The 23,914-nt window shown below is 34.7% G+C and overlaps 1 protein-coding gene and 1 long non-coding RNA gene across 9 annotated transcripts in view; one reads left to right on the top strand and one right to left on the bottom strand.

Moving 5' to 3' along the window:
* Positions 1 to 23,914, top strand: part of LOC128163395 (tripartite motif-containing protein 45-like) — a 37,454-nt gene that overhangs the window by 7,055 nt on the left and 6,485 nt on the right. The gene's annotated exons all lie outside the window — the stretch shown is intronic.
* LOC128163396 (uncharacterized) lies at positions 30 to 7,430 on the bottom strand. Its single transcript, XR_008240782.1, has 3 exons — positions 7,258 to 7,430; positions 1,416 to 1,494; positions 30 to 510 (listed from the first exon to the last, which is right to left on the bottom strand). It is a non-coding gene; the product is annotated as an uncharacterized LOC128163396 (long non-coding RNA).

Below are 23,914 nucleotides of genomic sequence, written 5' to 3'. Positions count from 1 at the left end.
CTTTTTTTCAGTGCAAAATGAAAAATGAACACAATGCAAAAACAGAAATGAACATTAATTTTATTCATTTTGGTCGTTGAACACAACATAAATTGGTGAACCCACCATCTTTTTTACACAAAAGCACATTTTACAGTATCTTTAAACCTTCATATTCCACAATGACAGTCATAATATTGGTGATTCCACCAATTTCATTCATCGATTGTTTCACTTATGAAAAACTTGGTGGGTCCACCAATAATAAGATAATGGCGATTCTGTTATTTAAAACAGCATCAAATATATCAAATACACAGGACCCTGGTGAATCCACCAATTTTATTCATCGACTATCTCACTTTCAAATAAACTTGGTGGGTCCACCAATAATAAGATATTGGCGATTCTATTATTTTGAAAAGCATAAAATATCTCATTCACACAGGCCCCTGGTGGTTCCACCAAAAATCAATTGTGAATTTGTCTGCATACAGTTTTGTATTTCATTCAAAGAATTGGTGAACCCACCTACAATGCAATGATAGAACATTTGATAAAAACAAAAACTTTCGAATGCCTAAAAATACGCAATTTTGCAAACATTGTTTGGTGATTCCACCAATAGTCAAAGAGGTAAAAATGTTCTAATATGTCAATAATATGTCAATATATAAATACTACACTGAACAAATTTTAGGAACTTGTCCAAATTGAAAAATGCTGTCGCTATTTCAATACTTGGTGGATCCACCAATATAAAATTGTGCGAAATGTGAAATGTAACTAGAGTTCCAGATTGGTGGACTCACCAAGAATTTTTAAAAGATTAAAATCTGTTAATAATTCGCTGTGTTAAATAGAGCAGGCTTGGCAACCAAAAAAGATGAACATTTTAGCTTCTATACAAGACAAGAAAGTTGGTGAATCCACCAGAAAGATCACATTAACATATTTTTAGTTTTCGCTGATGCAGACTAGTGGAATGAATTTACCTTGTTGGACTCACCAAAAAAAAGCACTTTCACTTTAGATTTACATACTTGGTGGATCTACGATGACTTATTAACCAAAAATAGATTACATAGCTGGTGCATGCACACACAAAAAAATCCCTCAAAAACACTTTGTTTATCAGTCAAATAAAAATATAGATTTGTCGGAGTCTGCTCTTTCTGTGGGTCAAAATACGTTTTCCTTTTTAACGGGATTATGAATGACAGAAAAGAATTATATTATAAAAGATAAAAGCAACAATTATCATCACTAACTCCTAGGTGCAACTTATAAGGATTTCCACCGATGGTAGGTGTTGTAAATAAACTAGTCCCCGTCACTATTCATCATTTTAATAATTCGTTGATTATTATCCCCTAGAAAATCACCGATACTACTTTCTGGTCATGTTTTAAAGAGTTCTCGAATTATCGACATACGCATAGTGTATCTTTCCTCCTCAGGCCTCTAGATGGAGGTGGTGCCACAGGGATTTTATGTGTAAACCAACACAGCGATCTGTAAAAAAAAGTACAAAACTAATTACTTTACTGGATAATTATGAAAATGGAAAGAAATTTTCAACTTTCTTTTTTATATGATAAACTTTCACATATGATTTTACTTGATTTTGTCAGCTCAGGTACAGAGAAAATGAAAGAAAATATAATAACATAAAGTCAATGTAGAGGTCATGCGTTGAAGTTTGAAATAATCAATAAAATGTTGAAAAAACGAACAAAATTGCATAAAAAAACTAGGTACTCAGGTTAGTTTCGTATATAAATAATGACAATAAATAATAATCAATATGTAATCAATAAATGTTTTAAAAAGTGCTAGTCTCTCATGATTGTAAATAATATTTCCTAATTTGTTTGCTGAAAAGAGAGTTTTACATAGGTATTGTTTCATGAAGATGGCTATAGAATACATATTTTAACTAAACAGCCCCTCCAATTATCCAGGGGCCGGGGAGCATTTGTACCGGATTAAATGAAAATAAAAATGGTATAATGCTTCATATTTCTCTTAATTTGCATTACTTCTCGTATCAACATATCTAAAAACAGAATTCGGCTCTTCCTTAGCACATTGTATTTTATTAGACCATGACCAGGCGTCTCAGTCCGTACCCGTTTCACCCGAGTTTTATACGAAATGCGAGAAAGAATTACGTAATAATGGCAGCTACCGAGTGCCTCTTAGACAAACGAAAAAGCTTTCATTCAATACATACAATTATTCCGTTTGCTTCGTGGTTATTTTAACGTCAACAGACCTTACAACCGACAAGGCAACTTGCCATCAAACGCCTGGCTATTCCACTTGGCGATGTCACTTATTCAAACAAAAAGATATTGCAACTTATCACTGCACAGTTCTCTACCTAATGTTACATTGTAATCAAATTATACAGATTATATCACAGTGATATTCTTTTTCTGCGTACATGTACTTCTTCTGCATCTTATACTCAGTATATTGAATATTAGACAACATAGCTTAAGTCTTACACTTTGATAGAAATACAAACAACCATATATGTATATTTATGAAAATATCTGGCATTTAAGGCCAAAAATCTTTTTATAACATATTATGCAGTGTTTTGGGGTAGGAAATTGTTAATTTTCTATATATTTACACCCACCGAGTATGATTACCTCAAATTTTAACAGAAAGGATGACTGCACTTAAGGACATGCGATGTTTGCGAGAAAATAAACTTTTAAAACAAGAATTTTCTTTCAATTGCAGAAATGGTCAACATCTAAACTGCAACTTTACGTAATTGCGTTAAATAAAAGTATGTGTTAACAAGTACGAATTCGTTTTATAGGCGGGGGTCATCACGATTTCTTGAATATCCATACAATAATGAGGACGCCCACTTTTACACTGACTTCGTACAAAATCAGCGCATGTTTGTCTATTGTTTTACGTTTAACAGTAGTTGTATATTTGCATCATCAAAGTTATGTTAAAGGGAGATTAATAAACAAACATGCGCTCATGGTTTAAATGAGAAAAAACTGCTTCTTCTTACTTCCGCTTTCCCCGTTGTAACCAAGGGTTGATACATGTTGTATATTATATAAATCATCACCAGATTTCTCGCCTCAAGTAACTGTTAATACAAAATTTTTCACATGACGTGAAAGATAGCATTTTGTGTGCTTACTAGGACAATATTTTCAGGAACGTTAGGTTGTCAAGCATTGATTTAAAGGGACTTGGACACGATTTAGGCTCAAATTTCTCAAAATATAATTTGTCATATTTAATGTCTAAAATAATCAGTATGGGTGTTTTTAATACTTTGTCAAAATATGAAAGTCCAATATCGAGTTACAAGCGAGTTACAGAGGTAAAAATGTTTTGTAAACAAAGCTTGAGCCTTGTTATTGTTTAAATATGTGTTATAATGATATGTTTCAATCTAATGTTACTTTTTGGTGTTGGTAAAATTATTTAATAGTCAATTGAATGAGTTTATCTTGTTTCCACAAGTTATTTTGTCAAAGAAATTGTAATTTCTTTACTTCACATTATTTGTAAGCAAATATAAGACTTGAGCTTTGTTTACATAACAACGATTTTTTCCTCTGTCTCTCGCTTGTAACATGACTTCTAACATTCAAATCTGGGTAAATCGTTCAAAATACACAAGAAAACTATTTTATGTATACAAATCAAAAATAAAATTTTCATCTGAAATTGTGTCCAAGTCCTTTTAAAGTCTCATACTTACATAGGCGTGGTCTAATTGTTGAAACCATATTAAATAGTATACTTGTACCATATAGAATAGTTAGGGTTATGGTGAAAGAGTGATCACATGAATTTTATACATGGCATTGTTATTCATGATAGTCTAATTTTAGTACCATTCTGATAGTCAGCTCTACCTCTCATGGATATTAATATCAATCGTATGTTTGATCAAGGGCAGATAAGCAAAACATCTCCTTTTTTCGAAAGTTATAAGGAGAAAAACATAGAAAGAGCTTAATGTATCACAGTCAAGTTGGAAATTGACTAGACTCTTTAACAATTTTAACAAAAGTGGAACTAGGTTAAGAAATAAACGCAACAGAAGCGACCAAAAGGGGCCCAAAACCCGGCGCCAAGTGCAGTCATCCTTTATGAAATATATAGCTACGTAGACACTTACATAACTGAAATCTACAACACTGTGCCGGATAATTATGCCAGTGCCAAGGTGGCATTTTTGCACCCGCTTAAGATGCAGTTTCGGAAAAATCCATGTATACCAAATGATAGACCATTGTCTAGAGAGTATATAACCACTTTTGTTTTTAGTGTGTTTCACCTGACAGCTGAGATATTTACCTTTAAAAATTAAAATCCCATTGGAAAATGATAATTCCCATAGGAGGATTGACTCTCCTACAGGAAATATTGACAATCCTATAGGATTTTTTAAAATTCCTGTAGGAGTAATATTTCCTACAGGAGAATGGTAATTCCTGTTGGAATTTGATTCAGACATGTAGTTTTCCTATAGGATATTAAGTTTTCCTATCGGATTTTATCAAATCCTATCGGAATTGAAATTCCTATAGGAAGTTCTTGTATTCCGATAGGAAATTTCAAATTACCTATAGGAATATTGATGTTCCTATGGGAAAAATTATTTTCCTAAAGGAATTTAATTTTGAAAGGTAAATATCTTACCTGACAGGTGAGATACACTGATAACAAAGGTGGTTGTTAACTCTTTAAGCAATGGTCTATCACATGGCATATTTGAATTTTTCGATATATGCAGCTTAAGCGGGTGCAGAAATGCCACCTTGGCACTGGCATAATTATCCGTCACAGTGTTCTACCCAACCCTCTTATCAATTGGTCAAAACCTACAGTGAGATAGGAAAAATCACGGACTGCACGAAATAATCATATATACATATACATCTTACTGATGTATATGAATTGTAATTTAAATAGTTTTTAATTACTTTTGACAATCATTTGATCAATTTGTTAAAAGAATGATGTTTATACAAACAGAAACGAGGGTATGCTTACTTTGATGATTCATACAGGTTATATGAAGGTAGCGAAAATTGTAGAAAAAAATTCCTAAACCCGATAATGCGAATTCTAGCCACACCTTGCGATAGGAAACCCCATGCGCGGATCCAGAAAATTTTTCCAGGGGGGGGGGGGGGTCCGAAGGATAATTGTGTTTGCCAGGGGGGGTCCGAGGCATATTTTCGCGATAATTTTACTATGTAAATTTAATAAATTTTCATTTTCCAGGGGGGGTCGGGACCCCCCCGACCCCCCCTCTAGATCCGCGCATGAACCCTACCCTGTGGTTGTTGAATTCATAAATTTGGACTTTATAGTCTTTCTTAAAATTCATTCAGTTTCAGTAGAGAAAAAGAAGAAGAGTTTCAACCATTTTACGTGTATATTAACACTGCATGACCATATTGGCCTACTGAGTGCATCAGGTGACAAAACAAAATCATATTTGCGCGTATGTTAATTTTAAATCTGTTAAAGAAAGTGGGCGCTTAAGATGTACATTCGGCGGGAATCTGGGCGCACACGGAGAGTGAAAATTCCATCCATCAATTTTGCACATTTTCCGAATTATAACGGTTATTTGTGCTTTTTTTTGGACGTGAAAGGGTAGAAAAATGTTTGTAATGCAAAGGTTTTATCATAATATGGGTCTAGTACATGTTAATATAGCAACACGATTCAATTCATGCAAAATCCTACTTATTTATTGCTGTCTTTGAATGATTTTGTCGTCTCTGGGTCTTCTCTTTTAGTAATAAAAGTTATAGTTGTTTACGTGCTGAAAAGTTGCAATTCGCGGGCTTAATAGCTAAAGCTAATTTTTGAACTCATTAATCTTAAGCTTACTTTCACAAGGTCTGTGGATATGATAAGTACCATCGATATCTCTAGACAAGTTTTTGCTTTAAAGGCCTCGTAATATCTCTAAAAACCGTTAATCGACCTCTGAAAAAAGTAAGCTAAATTCGCGTGCAGATCAAGTGTCGTCATTTATAAGTGTGAACAAACACAATACTTCACTTGCATGTAAGTTATTTTGGCTAAGCGAACATAGTGGTTAAAATATAATGATTTAGTTTGATTGATCATTCCTGTCTCCTTGTGTATTTTCCCATCATTTTCCTGATTATTTTTGTAAATGAGAAAATAGTTTTTAGGCATATTATAATTTAATTTCACTGCACTGAAACTATAGAAAAAAAATAGCTATGTATATACTTACACTAGTTATTAACTATTCTTTTTCAAATGAAATCCCTACATATTTTTTCCATTGTTCACAACTTTGCATATGGTCAGTGAATTTAATTTTTACATAAATCTAATTTTTAGAATTAAACTTCATATTCATTGAAACTTTCATCTCCTCTTTGATAACGTGTTGGATCCTGCAAGTGACATCCGGAGATGCTGAAATCATTCAATTATGTTTAAGGAAAATATCAAGGAGAGCATATCGCTGAATATATTTTTTGATATCATATATATATCCAACCCAACCCATTTATTACGTCAGGCGAAGGGATAGACTAGTGCACCTTCCTTTGCACCTTCTCGTTCTTTTCTCTTTGAAGAAAGGTGGTTTTGAGACATTAGTATGTCATCTATAGGTCTAGTATTTATTTCGCGCGTGTTTAAGACTTACATTTAGAACAAATAAAATCAAAAACACTTAATATTTTTAAAAGACCATTATGACAGCAGTTACAGGCACGTATCATCGTTATTGAAAGTGTGTGGTGGCAAACTCATCCAAAAAATCTTGACAATAAAAAAAAAAGGAACTTTCAAAATCATAAAAATCCTAATCCGTGGGAAGGGGGGGGGGGGGTCAGAACATAGCATATCTATAACTTCATAAAACATCAACTTCCTTTTACATTCTCCCCAAAAAGGGGGAGACAACTCCATTTTAATTTCCCTCTTTATATGTAGATTTAAAAAACTGTTTACTGCGCATAAAAGCAGGGGGGATGCTGCCCCCCTTATCCCTTCTCCACCCTCACCCCCGATGCTACGTGCTTTAGCTACAAGGTACTTGTATAAAGGCCAGGTCAATGATACAGATATAGCTGCTACATTTGTAATGTTTATATACTTCAATAACTTTAGCAATCGTCATAACCTCGCATTTTTTTCTGCAGTTAATTGTGGACACGGTTAAGTAACATATTCACAAAAATATTCCAAGTACTCATGTTGATGTAGTGTATTACTTACCATAACTAGGCCGACTTCATTTGTTGTCTTTATTTCTTTTTTTCTTTCTTCATGTATCCAACCATCGGCATCTATATATATATAATTCTTTTCTTCTCTTTCACACACAATATCCAATATTTCGGTCATAATTCAAACAGATGAATCATTTTATTTCGTGGTAATTCAAAATTCCGTTGTTGTCAATCCGTATGTCCTATTTTAGAATGTTGATCATTCGTACTGTAAACTGTTCTGTGCATGACCCCATTCACCCAGCCTTCCTTGATGGTATAATGTTTCAGAGGAAGGCACAGCAGGAAGTCTTTATGCAACCGTTATTTGTTGACTGTGCCGTGCATTTCAAATTCAAAATAAATAGAATACTATATCTAGCTACATTTAAGTGTATTTATTTGTTGAATAGTGCTAAAAATAAGCGCAATATTTTTCAATTATGCGATCATTGGTCCCTGATTTACAAGTTTTTCCGACTTACTTTTGTGAACCACGCTAGTCCATAATACAGCATTTTATTCATAATGATAAACTACATGTAACCTTAAAGGGAAACTTGTTAATCCTAATCTAGGATTAAATCGCTACAAACAGTTAATTGTCATAAATTTTCTAAACACTCTTCTCCTAGAATAAAGAAATTTTATTAGATCAATACTCTCTCTCTTCTCTCTTTCTCTCTCTCTCTCTCTCTTTCTCTCTCTCTCTCTCTCTCTCTCTGCAAATTATCTATGAATTTTTTGTTCCTTTCTTTATCTCTCTCGCCGATCTTGCTGACTTTGACATGTGTCTATGTGGGAATTTTACGACATCCAAGAGCACTGAATAACTCTCTCTCTCTCTCTCTCTCTCTCTCTCTCTCTCTCTCTCTCTCTCTCTCTCTCTCTCTCTCGGGAGGGAGGGAGGGTTAACTATAATTACCATGACCTTACATACAGACTCAGGAAAGCCGCCCCTGTCTACTGTTGGCCGACACCGAATGCTGATTTTGAAGCGGAGAATTTCATCGGATAAAGTTCGATTTCTTCGCCTCACAGGCGGGCCCGATTTTTTAAAATAGTTTTCGTTTCGTTAAATTACATTTCGTTACGATTCAAATGAAAACTTGTCAAATAGAAAGAGTTGAATGCATCAAAGAGAAAAAAAAACCTGAGGATGGGGGTGTCTGAATTTTACTTATTGTTTGATGATGAAGAGTTTGGGGGACAAAGTCATCATATCGTACATAAATTGCTTTAAAAGCTTATCATGAATTAAGTGTCTGGTAACTGGAATGGGTTCTTTCATATCAATCGGATTTTTCATCTATTTTGAGTACAAAGTATCATAACAAAGAGACATGTTTTGAAGGGTACTGTTTAAATCAACATTTTTTGTATTTATTTGAATTAATCAGTTAGCAATATTTAAGCGTTCCTTTGCTTTTTGTTGAGACACTCATATCACATTGCTGAAAAATGCCACTAAGAAAACATATGCATGTATATAACCAAAATATATACTTAGTATTCTTAGCACTTTCTTCAAATATCATTAGAAAAAAACTTCAAGAAGGATTTAGGTCATATGATATTTTTCAAATTGTAAACACACAAGATAAGGTCGCTAGGATATAGAGGATATTTTGAGATGAGATAAGGAGACACAAATCGCGGTTCCTCTTGTCCTGCACAAGGTCAGCAATGTTTATCCTCCCGCTGGTGTGAAGACTCAGCGAATTCAACAGAATGTAGCCTCCCGCTGTGCCGACCAAGAAAGTGATCTTACAGGTGTTTGTAATTATTTAATGAAAGACCTCCCTCTTTGCTGAGCTTCTAGCACGCAATTATTTTGAAATTCTCAGATATTGCTGAATTTTACGTAATTTACATTACGTTGCGATGTTCTAATGAAACATGCTCCTGGAAAGTGACTTATAACTCAATGAATATAAATATATATCTTTTCAGTTGAATAATTGTCAAAGCAATTATTAAAAAAAAGTATGTACCTTACAAAAATACGATTGAGATGAACTGACTGAGCACCCACAAGAATGTTTATGAAGCTATATCTTATAAATAAGAAACTTTCGAGAGGCGGGTATGACGCATCTTACATGTACGTCCATGTGCTGCTGAATATTTGTCTTTTAATTCCTAGGACAACTTCTGATACTTTATGTACATGAATGATGTACTTATTTCTTTTTTTATTTATTCGCCGTCGCATCAAATCCAACAGTTTGCGTAAAATATCAAATCTGAGAACAAATCATTCATTTGGACTAATTTTTAAGATATGCATTAAACGGATGCATAATCTTTTCTCCACGCAAAAAACAGAATTGTTTCTGATGCTTTTAATAAAAATTCGCACATACGAACGCGTTCTGTCCGCCGCCACTGTATTTTTCAGAGTTACATGTATACGTATGTCCACCGGTGGACATAACGTGACGATTTTTTTTTAGAAAAAAAAGGCAACGGCGAACATAATGTGACGGCGGACTGACCCACCTCATATGTAATAAGAAATATGCAAGTACGCGATAAGTTTATAATACAGAATACACTGCATTAAAAAGTGCAGTCTGGACTCCAAAAGACAATGCAGTTTTATAGAATAATATAGAGGGTTGTTATAGTGGTATGTCCCCCCCCCCTCCCAATTCACCCGAACTTGCAGAGATATAAGGAGTACATACATAAACAGTATGTAGTATTGAATTAGACCCCCCACCAACCATCCTCGGGAATATAGGAATAAACCAGTAAAGTATACAACGCTTTCTCCTTTAAATCCATTCATTACCTTCCAAATGAAAGCTGAATACTATGATACTAGTAAATAACAACACATTGTGTGGAATTAGCAACGACACGCTGCAGCTATTTAATATTTGGCATATTAAATGTACACACACATAATTATGGCATAAAGTTGGATCACATGATTTATTGATTTTAATAAAACAATTCTGAAAATTTAAACTTTCCGCTGTACGTGTCGTCCTAAACTGGTATTTAACACCTGAGTAATTCTTTATATAGCCTTGCTAATAAACCGGTTCTTAAGAACCAGGTGACACAAACAGGTATTCGAATGAAAACCTTATATATCCGGATAATTAATTCATTATTATACCAAGTAGAAATTGATTTCTGTCTAATTCGTCCCTCAAACGAAAGAAATCATATTTCTCCTACCGTTGCCACCCCAAATGTTTAGTTCTATCCACATGCACATTTTTCACATACACATGTACATGTGTATTTCCCTTTTTAAAACCAAAAATCCTGAATTTGCGCCTGAATATTGAGAGAGAGAGAGAGAGAGAGAGAGAGAGAGAGAGAGAGAGAGAGAGAGAGAGATTCGCGCCTGAATATTGAGAGAGAGAGAGAGAGAGAGAGAGAGAGAGAGAGAGAGCACATATTTTTGTTGCTTTCGCTGCTAGTTAACTACTGTATAACGTGCTGAGCATTTATCTATACTTATTAATTTAGACATTTTGCCAATAGCCAAAAAAAAAAAAAAAAACACGTGGCAATGTTCATGAAAGTATCTTATAATCTATATTACGACATGTCCTAGATGTAGGATGTCTTAAGACATATCTTATGACCACTCTAAGACGAAACATAAGAAGTAAACCGAAGCTGTCTTATGTATACTAAATCATATATAGGGGTTTTCAAAGCAGAAAAATAGGAATGGTCTCTTCATAGTGTATAAACTTTCTATTCTTCACGTGATCTGATATTTTAAAATTATATTTGTGTCTTGCATTTCTTATCCAGGTAAATGTAGACAATGGTGTGTACATGCATATACATGTATATATGAATACATGTCATAATACATGTACTTATCATGTTTATGTCAAATTTAAATTGCGTGTATTGTTTTATCACACCATATTATTATTTGGATCTATAAATGTTATTTTCGATCAGATATAATTTGCCGCATATTAGTTTTTTTTTAATAAAATGGAAATTGCAAAAGGCTTACTTAGATCTACATGTAAATATCAGACGGGGAATCTTCTTAATTAGAAAACGGATTTTGTACTCAATGTATGTAGCACAAGTCATGCGTGGATTGGGAAGAATGAATTTAATTTGAATACAATAACATAGTGAAGTTACTGAAACTAGCGCTTGGAACCTCCACCCACCTTTTGCAGACATGCAAATTTAGATATGATCAAAAAATTGTCCTTGTTACAAACCCTGAAACGTTCTACTTTACCATTTTTTCGTGTGTTCACCGTGGGCTCAATGTGCGTTCACTTGCGCTCTCCGCTCCGCTCCGTTCGCGCTCACCGTTCAGAAAGCTCTCATACAATGTAGTTCGTTCACTGTGCGTTCACAAAGCGTTCACCGTTCGTTCAGCGTTCACTTATCGTTCAGTCAGTTTTCATTTGGAACTCCAAAATGAAAGAAACGGTCTTTGTGCATGCGAAATGCAGAGGTTGTTGAAAATAAATTCTAAAAAGTTCGTCTTCTGCCTTAGATGACATTTTATACAGCTAAAGAAGATGGGGGAATATAAGATGGCGCAAATGCCCATTCGGTTTAGTAGTGAAATACAATTCTAAATTTATTTCTCCTCAATTAAATCTATTCAAATATATTTAATACAACTTTGCAAAAGCAAAAATTCTAACTATAGTCAGTTTTTGTTATATTTAACAATAAATAAGAAATAAAAATATTGTCGGAAAGTTTGGTGGTATCGAGCCCGTAACATAAAAACCCTAGATATATAAGGTTAGCTTATGCAAGGTACTCTAACCACTGAGCCATTTCAGACACAACAAAGAGGGCTTTTTAAATATTATGTGTGACTAAGGTCACGAACTACCGGACTTGTATTATTTTTTCAAAACGTTCAGTTGTTGGGATACAAAATTATATTTTTAATGTATAGTGGGTCATCTCTCCACGTTTTTGCTGATTGAAATCGGTTTGTTTTCCAATAGACTTTAATTAGACTATGAGAAAAATATGGAGCACAGACCCACTCTATAAAAGAAACTGCCTTGAAGTTCTAAAAAATGACAGTATTTGCAGGTTTTGATACGTATACGCCTGTTTGAGTCAACATATTCCAAGTATTGAACATACCTATAGGTTAAAAATCAATGATTCGTTAAATCTATATTGTTTTAAATGATTTTTAAAAAACCCATCAGATTTATTGATACTTTAATTTTTCAGTAGCCTGTCCGATCGCGTATGGGCATTTTACACGCCTTATCCACCCATCTTCCAATTGTCTTTATACGATAGAGAGCTCCACAATGATAAAAAGGCGAGGGCGAAAGTGCGAAGGCGAAGAGCGATAGTAGTATCGCTCCTTCGCCTTTTCAACTTCGCATTCTCGCTTTCGCATCTCTGCGCTTCGCCATCGCATCTTCGCACTTTCGCTCCTTCGCCATCGCACCTTCGCACTTTCGCGTACGCAGCTTCGCACTCTCGCATCTTCGCCATATATAGGCGAAAGTGCGAAGGTCGATGTGGCCCCCTCGGAACACCATAATTTTGTCCTTACATGTATTACCGACGAAATACAATGTAAGGAAAAGATTAATCTCTGAGGCACTCCAAATATATCGTTTCTCTTGCGTTTACAAAGCGTTCACATCACTGGCGTCGGAAGCAAATTGAAAGTTGGGGGGGGGGGGGGGGGTTAGACTTATCCTCAGAAATATTGAGAAAAAAGTAATTCCCAAAATTATGGTAATCCTAATCCGTGGAGGGGGGGGGGGGGGGGGGGGGGGGAGTATACCTATACTTCCAAAAGAAAAAAAACTTACTAACCCAATTTTTTTTTTGGGGGGGGGGGGTTATACCTATTATACCTATACTTCCAAAAGAAAAAAAAAACCATTTTTTTTTCCAAAATCATGGAATGCCTATTCCGTGGGGGTGGGGGGGGGGGGGGCTAGTATGCTTCTGAATTCTCAATCTTTCAAGGTAAATTTTGGAACAATAATCTTTCCTGCGAGAAAAAGTGGGGGGCTGAACCCTCCGACGCCTATGCACATATCGTTCATCGTGCGGTCACCGCTCACTTGCGCTCTGCGTTAGCTCATCGTTCATTAGCGTTCACCAAATTCCGTTCAGTGTGCGCTTACCGTTCGCTCAGAGTGCGCTCACCGTTCAAGTGGGAAAGTAGAAAGATTCAGGGGCTGTACCTACCCCCCCCCCCCCCCCCCAGTTATGAAAATATGTACCGCGCGACGGATTGGTTGTCCACCTTATGCATAATTTGTAAACAATAAACAAATGGTATAGATACATGTACGTCTTTATGCATATAGATAAATTATTTATGCACAAAACCACAAAACGGGGAAGATGATGGGGAGGGGGTGACCCCCCATCCTAATTTTTTTTTTAAAACAGTATTTTATGTGAAATTCTTATTTGGGTGAATGATAAAAATAAAAGGGACATAAATCACAAAATTTTGAGATACAATGCACAAAACATATACCCACTTACTGGTTTGATATAAAAAAAATATTTTTTTTCAGTCAGCTGCATAAAAAGAATTATGGCCACGTACATTGCATAAATCATGAGTTTAGATTTGTCAACCCTATCCTCTCCTATAACTTTTCATTTTGCAATTGCGTTAATTTTATTTTAATTTTAAGGAATAGGTTAAGAAAGTTATTAACAAAAAATTGGACACGATATGTACAAAATTAACTAAATATTCAAGAAATTAAGATATTAAGCATTTCATCATATCTATTTATTGTCGCATCAATGATTTTTCTTAAATTTACATATAAAAAATAGAATTTTTGGACCAAATAAAAAATAAAATTGAAAATAAGGAAATGAACAGTAAAATCCACGGATTGGGATTTTAATGATTATGGAAAGGTGTCTTTTTTCTTTTTTCCTTCCGTTTTTTTTTGGGGGGGGGGGGGGTTCTTGTCAAGATTTTTTGGATAAGTCTGTCCCCCCCCCCCACACTTTTAAAAACGATGCTACGTTCCTGTTAATGATGGAGACGGGGCCTCTTAATCATAAATTTTTCTTCTCTTTTGTAAATTGCTGTGAATCATATCCTCGGTACTCTTTGCTGCTGTTGAAACATTCACTTTTTTAATAGTTCTGTTTGTGGATACTGTCCTTTACAAAAAAAGGGTCATTGGGAATCAATTCAAGAGCAAGAATTTCATTATCAGGATCAGGATTATTTTCGAAACTTTTTTACAATTGCTTTTAAATCTGGCATACATGTCAAAAGGATTTCAGGAAGTCGCTGGAAATCTCAGTGTCATTTGATTTCATTTTTACATAAAGCACAGGAAACATTATTTCTGCTAAAATATCCCTCTTCACCATAAAAATAAAGTTGCTTGCGCTGTAATGCCGTCAATTAAATTTGCATCTACACTTAGCGACCTAGAGCACACCGGCGCTGAAAACTACCATGCACTGTAATTGTGGTTGGAACTGCATGCTAGTCTAGGTCCTGATACATGTACATGTAAGTTGAAGTAACGAGAAATCGCTTGACCGGAATGGGCGTGAGTCGTATACCCGGTACACATATCTGCACCAATAATCCGTTCGGAATTTCTTTATCATTTGCTAGTAATGCCCAGTGCAGAAAGGAATTATTTGGAACGATTATCGAAATAAAATTACATGCAGCACCACCAGTTAGGACCACTGTACAACTCGATCGATCCGGTTGTACGAAAACCCGATTGACACTCGATCGAATGGTGGTCCTTCAAATGTTAATTCACCAAGTAAAATCCAATTAGCGTTTCATCATTTATCATAGATCTGAGATAAATTTTAATTCAGTTCAGTGATATCCGGACGGCTGTCCGATTCCGGCTGATGTTAAGAGTTTCAACAATTTTTCAAACAAACAACTACATGTATATATACGTGTAACGCGAAAAATGACAAATGGATAATAAAGACTATGGAGGCAAAGTAAATACCACTGTAAAATATAAATATACATGTACAGGCACATGTAGCAAATTAACCCCCTTTGAACAACATAGAAGTTGAGCCCCCCCTCTCTCTCTCTCTCTCTCTCTCTCTCTCTCTCTCTCTCTCTCTCTCTCTCTCTCTCTGAAATATAATTAAACATGATAAAGTTCGGTAAGTAATAAAACAAAATATCCACACACAAAAATCTTTGGATATATATTTCATCTGACTTCATGGCCTCATGTAAATGGGTAGATTGCAAACCCTTGTTGCATTTATTCACACCAAAGCCAGATACCCCATCCCTCACACGCGGGCAGGTGTTACACGTGTGGATACATCAGTGTATATACATGTATATGTGTTTTACTATCATGATAAAAATATTGGTTGTTGTTATCCCGTGTACAATAAATTGTGATTGAATGAAAAGAATTTAGCGAGCGCGAATAACTTAATGTAATTTTTTTTAACCTGACCTTGAAAAAAAGCTGTTCAGATTTAGCAAATCAATTTAACCCTCACCCTAATCCTGACTCTGGGAAAGTTTGCTTCAGTCTGGTCGGACCGGGAACACAAAGGGCCCGGCTCCGGGTGCGGTAGTCCGCCTCTGAAGCGAACACAGAACGTACCGGTTGACGCCCGGCTCCGCATAGGCTCTATGGTGATGCTCGTCTTGTCCGAGCCGGCGCTACGGATACGGCGGCAGACGGGGAAGAATGGCCTGTCCGCAGAGGCTTTGCGTCTATGGTCCGGCAAGTCTGCTCCGGTGCTTGAAGCGATGACTTACTCGCAGCAAGGATCCACAGACCCTTCGGACGAAATGACAATACCCGGCGCTCGGTGGGAAGATACATGAACATGTATCAAGCAGAAGATTTCCCGTGAAATGGAGAAATCGCACTTTCCCTGACGAAATTCTCCACTACAAAATTCGAACTCATCAAAATCGGAGAGGGGGGGGGGGGGGGGGGCTACCAAGCAGAAGACAGAAGCGATTTCCCTGTGTCTGCATGGTCGGTCTGGGTTAGGGTTAACCACCATTTAGACTCAGAGAGAGAGAGAGAGAGAGAGAGAGAGAGAGAGAGAGAGAGAGAGAGAGAGAGAGAGAGAGAGAGAACTCAAATGAGGCATCTACATGGCGTAAGATCATTATATAGACATATCAAAATCTATAAGTTTTGGGTGAGATAAAAAAAATAAAAAAAGGGAGGTAGATATTTGTCTAGTAAGTAAAGCTTTATAATTCAGAAAGAGTGGCCAATAAGGGGCGTCTTCGAATTCAAGTATCTTGACATCCTTTTGATACGGAAATTGTTTCTGTTTTGAATCATTCATCAAATTTAGGAGATTGCAATAATTATTGCTGTTCAATTAAGAAATACAATTGTTACAATGTAGAAAATGGTTTGCGCTCACGCGATAACCATTGAGACTTCAAAAAAGAAAGATTTCTTAGCCTACGTTTTTGCTCTTTTGTAGCTTGATTTAAGGGAAAAAAATACATTTACAAATATTTATACTTACATATAATTAATGATTTTACATTGTTCATACGTTCACAGTTGTGTGTATGTAAAATAAATGAGATGGAGATAAGTGAATATTTCCAGAATCAATAAAAATGTTTTCTTCTATAAAATCACAGACTGTGTTGACTCTATGAACAAACGACAGACTTACAACCGGACACCATGTTTAATTCGTAAAGCCTCTGCCTATTCCCTGGTCATCGTCGGTACCATCTGACATAGGTATGCCGACAGACCTTCCATATATAGAAGAATTGTTGTTCCTCTAAATCACCGCCAGGATCAACAATACTGCACGTACTTTTGCTTATTTATTGGTTTTAGAGAGAGAGAGAGAGAGAGAGAGAGAGAGAGAGAGAGAGAGAGAGAGAGAGAGAGAGAGAGAGAGAACTCAAATGAGGCATCTACATGGCGTAAGATCATTATATAGACATATCAAAATCTATAAGTTTTGGGTGAGATAAAAAAAATAAAAAAAGGGAGGTAGATATTTGTCTAGTAAGTAAAGCTTTATAATTCAGAAAGAGTGGCCAATAAGGGGCGTCTTCGAATTCAAGTATCTTGACATCCTTTTGATACGGAAATTGTTTCTGTTTTGAATCATTCATCAAATTTAGGAGATTGCAATAATTATTGCTGTTCAATTAAGAAATACAATTGTTACAATGTAGAAAATGGTTTGCGCTCATGCGATAACCATGGAGACTTCAAAAAAGAAAGATTTCTTAGCCTACGTTTTTGCTCTTTTGTAGCTTGATTTAAGGGAAAAAAATACATTTACAAATATTTATACTTACATATAATTAATGATTTTACATTGTTCATACGTTCACAGTTGTGTGTATGTAAAATAAATGAGATGGAGATAAGTGAATATTTCCAGAATCAATAAAAATGTTTTCTTCTATAAAATCACGGACTGTGTTGACTCTATGAACAAACGACAGACTTACAACCGGACACCATGTTTAATTCGTAAAGCCTCTGCCTATTCCCTGGTCATCGTCGGTACCATCTGACATAGGTATGCCGACAGACCTTCCATATATAGAAGAATTGTTGTTCCTCTAAATCACCGCCAGGATCAACAATACTGCACGTACTTTTGCTTATTTATTGGTTTTAGAGAGAGAGAGAGAGAGAGAGAGAGAGAGAGAGAGAGAGAGATTACATCCTTACAATTATTAGGCTTATACTTCAGATCAATTGTAAACGTGTAAGTCATATTATTCACGGAAGCTTTATGATACATATCCCTAAATTACACGAGGAAAACTTAGAGTAATCGTTTTATTTTTTAACAACATCAGAGAAAACATTTTCCTTTAACATGTTCCCCTGATGCATATTTACGATGTCTCGTTTACAAACATGCCTGCATCACTGACTATTGTATAACGTCTGTCTATCGCTTGAGGTTTTTCTCCATGCACATGATGTCATCTTACTCGTATGACGACTTTCTTTGTTGCTTGACTATTTGATCACAAATTTCATTTCTAAGCAATTATGTAAATTTTATATACTTTTATATCGCCTTAAGATATGTTTAAAGATCATTACAAAAGTTGATATTTTTGCGTCGCCTCAAACGCTGACATCGCCATTTCACTACGAAATGAAACAATTTTTTATGGGTGAAAAAAAGAGCATGAACATATTTTATCCTCTTTTTAATTTCTTTATCATTTAATTTGAAAAGTACTTTTCGTCACGATATTCATTTCTTTATGCGGATTTTAACTTTTCATTTTTAATTTTCATTATTGAGTGAATAACGCTACTTATCTACGCAATTTTGGGACAATCCTCGTATAACATTGTGAGTTAGTTTTTGATATTAATAAGAAATATTATGTGAACAACCCTGTTAGCCTTGCCAAGTTTTACAAACCCGTGAATCAAATGTCATGACTTATCTTATGGCTGTATCCTTACAAATTACAAACAGTGTCTATTTGTCCCTTTGTTTGCCTACATGTAAATGTACCTGCCCGTCTCTCTCTCTCTCTCTCTCTCTCTCTCTCTCTCTCTCTCTCTCTGATATAAAAGTGTGTGACATAAAGTAACATCTCTTCTGTTTACCAAAACACTTGAATAACATGAAAGAGAGAGGTCTCTCTCTCTATATCTCTCTGATATAAAAGTGTGTGACATAAAGTAACATCTTTTTTGTTTACCAAAACACTTGAATAAAATGAGAGAGAGAGAGAGAAAGAGAGAGAAAGAGAGAGACTTGGATAGATCGTAGAGCATGTTACATATCGAAAGAAGACACGTCTGTTGTTCATTGGGAAATAAATCTAGACTGAGTGAGTGGTCTAAGGTGCGGCCTAATTAGTGTAGAACGGTTGCCGTGGAGCCATGCTGTGTCGTTTTTGTATTAGCATAAACAGGTCTGTCCGCGCTATAGAATTGTTTCAGATGTTTACAAGCTTTGCATTTCGAGGATACAAACAACGTATTTGGTTACTGCATGTAAATCATGGATGACGAGGAGAAGAATCCTAAGTCAAAGGTACGTTTTTAAATTGTTGAAGTTAAAATATAAGGAGAAAATAGACTACTTTGAATACAAATTTTACGTCACGAATATTTTGCTTTTTTCGAACCAATAAAAACGTAATCCTAAGAATTCCCTACATTTATACTAACGATGTGGACGCTGGAAAAATGGGTTAAGGAACAGACGATTGTGAAGTTTCTCTTTTGGATAGCGGGTCATGCCGAGAACAATCCGATTGTGTCAGAACATTGGAAGGCTTCAAAAACCTATCATGCCTGTTGGCAAATAACTTTATAGTTAAATTTGGAATTTCTATTTCATGCAGTGCATTTTTAGGAAAAAATATCTCAATAACATTGGTGGTAATCTCGGCATTTCTATCGGCGATTTGTCAAAAACGTCTGCATTGACCATGTTAAGACACTGTCAAATTATTCTAATGTTCCTTTTTTCCGTTTAGAAGACTCTTACAAAGCCTCCTCCGTTATGTGCCGTGATTTTCTCGAACACCACGTAAAAGGCTACACGCTCGGACTCGGAAGTTGCTGTGATCATAATCCTACGTTTGAATCAGATGTCACAATACTAATATTCAAGCGCCCGTTAATGAATCTACTGGCTGAAAGGATCCATTCAAAAGCATTACCCGAAGGTAGGTTGTCATACCCTAAACGTTTATAAATATATCCTTTTATATAGTAAAGATTATGTTTATAGTCTTCCTTTAAAAAATCACAATATTGCATCAATATTGGGACATGAAGCTACAGAAAATCGAGCTAGATTAATTCGTCGTAGTCTTCAAAGGTCTGTCAAAGAAATACAAGTATACGTAGAAAGGTTTGATTTTCATTAACTAAGAAAAACGTTTAGTACAGGCTACATGAAAATTCAGAACATTTTCGCAAATTCGAAAAGAGCACACATTTAGTTTAATGTGATGCATGCCGGTATTTATAATGATATATTTGCTTCTAAGATTATAACACATGTTTTGATGTTGATGTCTTTTACGGTAGATTGCTTTGCTTATATTTATGAAAGAAATGAATTGCAAATATTATTTGCAATATTTGTTTTTCATATTTTGATTCATAAAACATGGATCTCGAATCAAACTTTAAAATGCCCCCCCCCCTCCCCCCTAAATTAAGTGTCTTGTTTATATAACAAAAACATGTACATGTAGTTGGGATAAAGACAAAACCGTTGTATGGATTAAGTGAAAATAGCTCTTTCTATTTACGTATGACCACTGTTCTCTATCATTTAAATAGTATTGCCATACAGAAAAATTTTATTCATGTAAAGTTTATATACAAAAAACTGCATTTATGTATAAATCTCAACGTCACGTAGGATCCCATATTCTACAATAATGTATGACAGATAATGATCACATGTTGAATAATTCAAGGTCACTTGAAGTATTAATGAAATTTAGAATTGAACAACATGAATGTACAATCTCCCAGAGCTCTGATGCAAAACAGAGTACTGATTTTGTATGCATCATACTGATCAAGTTTTGTGCGCAGCGATATTCATTTTTTTTCTGTAAAAATACCAAATATACAAGGCAAATCCCTGTTGAAAATCAAATAAATGAAATAACATATGTTCAATTATATGAAAGTTGCAATAAAAAAATATTTTAGAACTTGTAGTATACAATGTCCTTATAGTAAGTAAAAAGTAAAAAAAACCCCTAAAATAACTACTTATCTTTTAACTTAATTAATAATCTGTCGAAATGAGAAATTAATTTTTGTCATCCAAACAAATATCGGACTTTTATCTTATCCTTATTCGTGTTATTTACGTGCCTTGCCCAGCTCAGCCGAGATACACACTGCGCATTATCTCATTATTTCATCTAAATTCAAGTTGATGTTGAACATTGATTTAGATACTTCTTAATATTAACTTAAGTCACAAACTTAGATTAGAATCATTAAGATTAGCTGGACTAGAAAAGAAATAATATTATTTATGCAGACGACCAATTTGAACTTCATAACGATTGTTAATTGTTGAAATTTGTGCTGGGGGATAATCACGACAATAATGTATATCTGGTCATTTTTGCGATAATCAAATACTCGCTTTTTCGGAACAATTATATTCAAATTCGAATGCTACTGCCTAGGTTTTTTTTAATCGCAGAAAATGGCTGACGATTATACAAGAAGTTACAAAATTTTCATATTTTTTGCAAATTTTGTGACATACGAAAAAGGTTGGGATATAAGGTATAAATATAGCTTCGAAAAAATCTCCAATTTCACAGCATGGCTAAAGTTACTCATATAATCGTTTAGGTCGTGTGGCCTCATGTAAATAAAAACGTTGTTTCCCCAGCTTAGTTTTTTTTATAACAGAAAATAAATATGACGTGTACACAAAACAATGAAATTTCATTTCAAATTGCTTTTTATGAATCAAACTTTGCGACATTTTGATGTATAAAGTTAAACGCTAAATTTTAATTAATGCATCGGCTGTTTGTAAAAGTTTTTACATTATAAAATTGTGTCCTATTCAAGATTTGATTTTCATCGAAAAATTGATAACAACTGATAAAGAATCTGTTTGTGCTATATTAATTAGGTTTATGCTGATTTGCGTTAGTTAAGGAAAAAATATTCTTGACAGTCTCTATGTATTCTGATTATTTAAGTCATATGTATCCAAATTGACCGCTGTTGAATTGAAAGTCAGATTTTATTGATTTACCCGGTATCTTAATTATTCAATTAACAACAACTACTTTTATAAATAGTAAAATGAATTCACAGGCAGTTAACATGTAAATTATGGGATGGAGTTAATAAAATAAAATCCATGTTTAACAAATGATACGTATTTGATATACTAGATGATAAACATTAAGGGGATTTGTGTGTTCATCAACATTTTTTTGTACGTTATTCTATTCCGAATTTTTCCTTATTTCTTTTCCTTGACTTATGGTTTAAAAATAGAATGAAGTAGCAACTGGTGTGATATTCTGAGGAGTTGACAATGCTTAAAACTTAACTGAAATTGATCATATATAATTGTATTTAGCTGATGTACATGTATGTTGCTTAGATTTTTTTTGTTGCATCTGACGGGAAAAATACAAACTTTTCCGGCTTTCCACTGTTCAACATGCAGTTTAATGATGCAGCTGAAAATATTACCGTTTTTTCAATATCTATTGTATCAAATATGAACCCATAATCGCATAAATACAGCTGTACATGCATTAGGACATTGATTACAGACGGGGAAGGGGATGATTAGTGGGACGTATCTCTTCTAGATTTTGTTCTTTAGGTTAAATGTCGCTATTGAGTTTTATCACTGTCCCAAATTAAATGTATCAGATAAAAGACTGTTTTCGAGAAGAAGAAAAAATCCCCCACACTCCTGGTGCCCGTTGAAGGTGTAAACAGTTACTTCATTATTTTATTGGCAAAATGTATTCATTTGTAAGGAAAGAAATGCATCATCACTTTTGATATAGGAAACATAGATTTGTTGCCTTTATCGAAGATCTAATTAAAAAGATTGAAAAAAATATGTATTTTCAGGTGCCATTTTCTTGTGCACATGAGGATGTATGATTCAGCAACGAGGCTAAAAAACTGAGGAGTAAATGATGCAGGAACGTTCTATGATCCCATTGAGCTACTTCTTAACGTCAACATGATTATTAATTTAATTATGACATTAACACCCTGGTGCAAAATAGTATGTGTGAATTGAGAAAATTTACTCGTCCACTTCACTACAAGATTACAAACAACGGTTAGATAGTGAAAACGTTCTACATAAGGATGGATGACTCTCCTACATGTAACAAGAAACCCAAAGGAGGTAAACAAACATGGTTAAAGTGTCGCAAAATTCGTAGCATAAGAGGAATACCAAAACTTTTCCCATTTATCTTTAACTGCATTTTGGAAGAAAGAAGTTTAATCCACTTGACTGATTGGAAATGGTCAATAAGTTGTCATATTGATTACTACTAATAATCTGTGAAAAAAACTAAGCTATATAAGAACAGTAAGAAACAATGCTGTGAATAGATAGAGACATTGTTTCGCACATGCGCAGGAAATATGTCAAATGTTTTCTAATTAGTCAACTCTTCATGAAAAATGAAAAAGAGAAAATTCGTGCAGATACAATACAAAACGTGATCATGGATGATGAAAAAGTTACAAGTAAACCCTTTGTTTAAAGCAAGTAATAAAATGTTTCACGACAGTAATTCAAAAATACTTCATGAGATTTCAATATTCTTTGAAATTTCTTTCTACACTTTTTTCCCTTTTTGATGGCTTTGTAAATCCAAAGGCAGTTATGAGTTATGATGATATGTTGATCTTTCTGGTGGATTCACAAACTTTCTGATCTTTTATGTAAACTGAACATAGCATTCATATTGGTGGGCCCACCAATTATGTATTCAACAGCAGCAATAAACTAATTGTTACCGGCCGGGGGTTTCTTTGGTGAGTCCACCAACTTTGTAATCTGTTTTTTTTAATAATTCGTATAACTTGATATCTGGTGGATCCACAAAGTAGGGGTATTTTGAATTTTGTCAATCTTTTTGGTGGCTTCACCAACTTTCTTGTTTTGTATATAAACTGACATGTGTTGTGGTG

Source organism: Crassostrea angulata, chromosome 9 (assembly GCF_025612915.1).
Source record: "Crassostrea angulata isolate pt1a10 chromosome 9, ASM2561291v2, whole genome shotgun sequence".
Classification (NCBI taxonomy): domain Eukaryota; kingdom Metazoa; phylum Mollusca; class Bivalvia; order Ostreida; family Ostreidae; genus Magallana; species Magallana angulata.
Note: the sequence above shows the minus strand (reverse complement) of the source record. Positions and strands in the feature narration are given on the sequence as shown.